Genomic DNA, 6,000 nt, shown 5'->3' with positions numbered 1-6,000 from the left:
GTTGGCAATGGATCAATGATGGAAAATTATGTCAGATGCGATTCCTCATGCAACAGTTATAACATAGTGTGACACAGAACTAGCTCCAGTTCATCAATGTAATGTAGGCATGTATTCCGAATATAGTCATACGTGCTTATGGAAAAGAACTTGCATGACATCTTTTGTCCTACCCTCCCGTGGTAGAGGGGTCCTATTAGAAACTAAGGGATATTAAGGCCTCCTTTTAATAGAGTAGCGGACCAAAGCATTAACACTTAGTGAATACATGAACTCCTCAAACTGCGGTCATCACCGGGAGTGGTCCCGATTATTGTTACTTCGGGGTTGCCGGATCATAACACATAGTAGGTGACTATTGACTTGCAAGATAGGATCAAGAACGCATATATATTCATGAGAACATAATAGGTTCAGATCTGAAATTATGGCACTCGGGCCCTAGTGACAAGCATTAAGCATAACAAAGTCATAGCAACATCAATCTTAGAACATAATGGATACTAGGGATCAAACCCTAACAAAACTAACTCGATTACATGCTAAATCTCATCCAACCCATCACCGTCCCGCAAGCCTACGATGCGATTACTCACGCACGGCGATGAGCATCATGAAATTGGTGATGGAGAATGGTTGATGATGACGATGGTGACGGATTCCCCTCTCCGGAGCCCCGAACAGACTCCAGATCAGCCCTCTCGAGGAAGATTACGGCTTGGCGGCGGCTCCGTATCGTAAAACGCGATGAATCCTTCTCTCTGATTTTTTTCTCCCCGAACGTGAATATATGGAGTTGGGGTTGAGGTCGGTGGAGTCCCAGGGGGCCCACGAGGCAGGGGGTGCGCCCGGCACCCTCGTGGACAGGGTGTGGGCCCCCTGATGCTGATTCGTTCGCCAGTATTTTTTATTAATTCCAAAACGTGTCTCCGTGGATTTTCATGTCTTTCCGAGAACTTTTATTTCTGCGCAAAAATAACACCATGGCAGTTCTGCTGAAAACAGCGTCAGTCCGGGTTAGTTCCATTCAAATCATGCAAGTTAGAATCCAAAACAAGGGCAAAAGTGTTTGGAAAAGTAGATACGTTGGAGCCGTATCACACCTACATTTAGCACACCATCTGGCTACTTAATCAAGTGTTACGATTTAGTACTTGAAAAGGAAAAGGGTTGTACCATACCCAAAACCACCACACTAGGGGCTAGGGTAACAACTTGGTACTGTACCACATTTGAACCAAAGTACAAAAACCACCTGTTTTGCGCCTAATGCGCAACGTGGCACACTGACGCTCGAATATAGCCGGGAAAACAGGGAAACCGACATGTGGGGCACACCTGTCGGATGACGTGGCGCAGACTAGTCCAATGGAGGAGCTGGCCCACGACCTCCTCGCCACCAGCAACCGTTCGTGTGGGTCATGGGGGCCAGCAACGTGGCGCAGCTGCAGCACCGCCTCTGGACACGGCGACCGCGGTGAGCAACACGCTCATCGTCGCTGGACACGGTCGGTTTCAGTGTGCCGAGGGTGATGTTAGCACTGTGGCACGACCAGCAGATCAACACCCAGCTCATCGAGGATGCACGGGACGCCGAAGTGCGCGCGCGCCGCGACGCATCCGCGGAGTGGTGTAGCGTGGCCAACTGCATTCCCAGGACCTGAGACCATGCCGGGTCGTCTTGCTTTTTGAATGACATGTGGGGTTGCATGTGAGCAAAGGGCATCTCCAACGTTGCCACGACCACAGCTGACTACCCTGGCACACAAAAAACCCTCATCCCTCGTGTCATCGCGTGGTGTGTTCCCTATCGGCGCCAGCTGCCAGCGTTCATGTCGTCCGTCCCTATGTCGTCGTTAAGAGGCACGGTGCCCGAGGAACTAACTCCTGCGAATTAATTACGCACCCGGACGCTTGGCCTCACCGGAATGCGCTAATTAAAGCGGCAACGCCCAGCTAACCTCCAGACCATGGCGCATCGTCCTGCTACCTGGCACCTCATCCGCCATGACCGCGAGCGCGAACGCAATGCGGGAGAGCTTGTCTTCGGGGATGAAGCTCAAGGTCGCCGCCCTCGCTTAAGTCGCCGCTCACGACGCAATAGCGGCGTAGCGGGACGCGGACGCGACCACACAAGCAGTGGCCACGCTGGCGGCCGACGACGAGAGCACCGTCAGCAACGCGTACTACTTGCCGCCGTCCAATGTTCGGCCGAGGTCGGGGACTCCTCCGAGGATGACTAGGGCATGGGAGGCGGCAGGGCATGGTGTGCCCAATGATCGGTCCGTGTACCGTGTTCTACTCTTCCTCGCCGGAGACCACACCTTCACTTCACGGTCTTGAACCCCGCCCCCATACATGGAGATCGCAGATGGAGGACGTCGGTCGCCGCTGTAGAATGGGTTTAGGGTCGGGTTTCTTTTATTTTTCTGTCCTATAAATGTTCAAAATGTACTGAAAATTTGCCGTGTTTGCATTAATCTCGGCCGATGTGTATGAACTTTCACAATAATATAGTATATTGTAGGAGTACTAGCAAGATGCCCGTGCATTGCACGGAACATCAAGATCTTGTGGGAGAAAAGGATGAACGAGGGAAGGCCTTATCTGCAAATGTGGGGAGCAGTGCGGCTAAATTGTCATAGTTTCCTTCCTATCTGGTAGATATAGATCGGACGGCCTATATTGCAGGATGGCAGGCACAACATCATCACCAACTCTGCTTTTTATTGAACTGAGATAAAGCTAACATGAGAAGTAAATAAACACATAGGGTCTACATACACAATTTATTTTAGGCACTCCAATAGTATGTCCACTACACTTTCACGCATTTCACATCTTTCTACATCTACGGGAACCTACGAAAGGGTTAACGTAAATTGCCTCTCTCTCTCCTCCCTGATCTTCATGGTGGTGGGCCCCTCCCTCCCCCCAATCTACAATCAACAGCTCACACGTTTCACATTATGTCAATTATGTAACTGGGATTACGTAGGTGTAGTATTACTCGTCCTAAAAAACCCAACTAAGCCAACCTCCCAGCATATCGCGCGGGAAAAGACCCGGCCGCGCCGTTTTAGTCGGGATTACCGGATTACTATTTGTAGTATCGATGGATCGCGCGAAGCACCAAGTTTTTTTTGAGGGGGCGAAGCACCTGTCGTGGTCGCAGTGCACCCCACACACGTTCGGTCCTGCACACGGCTCACACAAACGGAACGCACTTCGGCTTGCCTCTTCACTGATACGTGGGACTTTACTTGGAGAAACCGACCATGCGCCAAACTCCCCCCGCCCAACGTGTGAAAATCCGCCGTAAAAATTCCCCCCGAATCCCAAATTCAACCGCCTTCGGCCAACTAGCCAATAATATTCCCCAAACACCCTCCCCCCGTCCCCCTCCAATCCATTCGCTCCACCAAAGCCACCCTCCCCGTCGCACTGATACGTCGGCGCCGCGGTTCGTCGAGGGGACGCACAGCGATCCTCTCGCTCCCACAGTGTTTCCTCGTAGACTGCCATCCTCTAGCCGCGCCGCCACCGCTGGCGACGTTCTTGTGGAGGCGCACGACGGTCAGCGCCGCCACCGCTGGCAAAGTTTATGTGGAGACACATGGCGGTCAGCTTCTCCCACGGTACGCGCATTCTAGAGTGAGACCCCATGCATGTCGTTGTAGTGCTGAGTGTTAGCTGATAGACGCTGTTAATCTCACTGTTTGCCGAAGTAGTTTACAGTCAATATGCTCTGCTTAAGAAGCTTCCTTGCCCTGTTCTGCACTCAATCTGCTTAGCTGAGATGGCATGCCAAGCCCGATTAGTTGCTAAAATATCCTGCCATATATTTATTTTGATGTAGATTGCCATGGTCTAGTAGCCAATCTGTTAGGTGAAGTAGCTCTACACCGTTTATACTCGATCTTTGTTGGTGCGATGGCCTTCAATAGTTCGATGGCTGTGTGCTCGGCCTCATTGACTGCTGAAACAGCCTGCCATAATATGCCACTCAGATCTGTTTGCTGAATTAGCTTTACATATATTTCGTTACTTAGATCTGCTCGTCCAAATATCTTGCCATAGCTTTAGACATCGACCTAGGTATTTTTCTCTGGACTTCATAAAAAAGCATATATGTTTTTCCTGTAATATCTAGTAGAAGAACTAATTCGTATGTCTAACATATAGACATGACTAGGATAACTTCTGCTCAAAGATTCTCCGCTGCATATGTCGAGGGGGTTGAAAACTTCATGAACTTTATCAGAGCTGAGTACGGTGGTCTGAAATCAAATGTGCTCTGCCCGTGTAGCAGTTGTATGAATTCAGTCACAAGGCCCCAGTCAACTGTGCAAAATCATCTACACTTGTATGGGATGTCGGTCACATATACTAGGTGGGTTCATCATGGTGAAGCTGTGAACGTCAATGTTACTGACTACATGGAAGGAGCAGATCACCATCTTGATCTGCCTGATGCTCAGGTGGAAGAGGAAGAGGAGGTGGTGGTGGCTGAGCCAGTGAGTTTGACGAACATTGAAACAATGCTGTGAAATGCTTGTGCATTTCGTGAACTTTCACCTGCAGAAGAAAAACGGTGGGCCCACATGTTGGAACAATGCAACGTGGCTGTCACCCCAGGAAATAGGCTATCATTATTCTTAGCTATGGTCACCTTTCTTCAGGTGAAGACATCTGAGCGGATGACCAACAAATCATTCGATGCGATGTTGGCTGCTTTCCGCATATCTTTCCCAGATGCGTCTGAGCTTCCACACACCTAAAGTAAGATGAAGAATTTGCTTCGTGCAGTTGGAATTGAATATGATATGATCCATGTTTGTAAGAATAATTGTGTTCTGTTCCGGAAGGATTATGCCAACTTAAGTGAATGTCTGAAATGCAAATCACCAAGATGGAAAGATGGCGATGCTGTGAAGAGGATTCCTCATAATGTTCTGAGACATTTTCCAATTATACCAAGATTGCAGAGGTTGTTTCATGATGCTGAAACAAGAGAGGATGTACTGTGGCATTCTAGGAACCAGGAGTACAAACATCAGAATGTAATGAATCATCCATCTCATGGTAGTGAGTGGAAAAGGTTCAATCAGAAACACAAAAAGTTTGCTGCTGACTCGAGAAACATTAGACTTGGCTTAGCTTCAGATGGATTTAACACATTTGGCCACGAGAGCGCCAGATATAGCATGTGGCCAGTGCTTGTTATACCTCACAACATGCCTCCGAATGTCTGCACCAAAGAATCAAACTACATGATGGCCTTGCTCATCCCAGGTCCAAAAAGTCCTGGAAAGGATTTTGATTTATTCATGGAGTCCCTTGTGGAGGAGCTTCAACAGCTATGGGGTGTTCTCACTCGAGAACTATATAGCATCCCACCAGCTGATTTCTTTCTGCGTGCTATTATAATTTTGTGCATCCATAATTATCCGGCTTTGGGCACTATGTTAGGGCGAATGACACATGGTTACAATGCATGTGTTCACTGTGACTGGAATCCGCTGTCATACGCAATATTTAGCAAGATCTGTTACATTGGACACTGTTGTTTCCTTGCCAAGGACAAGCCGCAACCTACAAAATACCGAAGACATGTGTTCAATTCAGAGCATGAAAACCGTGATGCACCAAAGTGGCTCACCACCAAGGAGTTGCAAGTGGAATTAGAGAAGGTCAAGCATATTACACCAGGAAACCATCCTGGTAATGGTAGCGGGAAAATGAAGTGTGGCAGGGCAGAAGAGAGATTATTGTTTACCTGTAGGTCCACTTTATGGGAGTTGGAGTATTGGAAAGATTTGGATCTGCGGCATAATCTTGATGTGATGCACATCGAGAAAAATATATGTGACAGCATTATCGGCACACTTCTTAATATTGAAGGTGAGGGAGTCCTGGACTAAGGGGTCCTCGGGCGTCCGACCTGTTAGCCATGGGCCTGACTGATGGGCGGTGAAGATACAAAGACCGAAGACTGCA

This window comes from Aegilops tauschii, chromosome 4, assembly GCF_002575655.3.
Source record: "Aegilops tauschii subsp. strangulata cultivar AL8/78 chromosome 4, Aet v6.0, whole genome shotgun sequence".
NCBI lineage: Eukaryota > Viridiplantae > Streptophyta > Magnoliopsida > Poales > Poaceae > Aegilops > Aegilops tauschii.
This window is presented reverse-complemented; position numbering follows the sequence as displayed.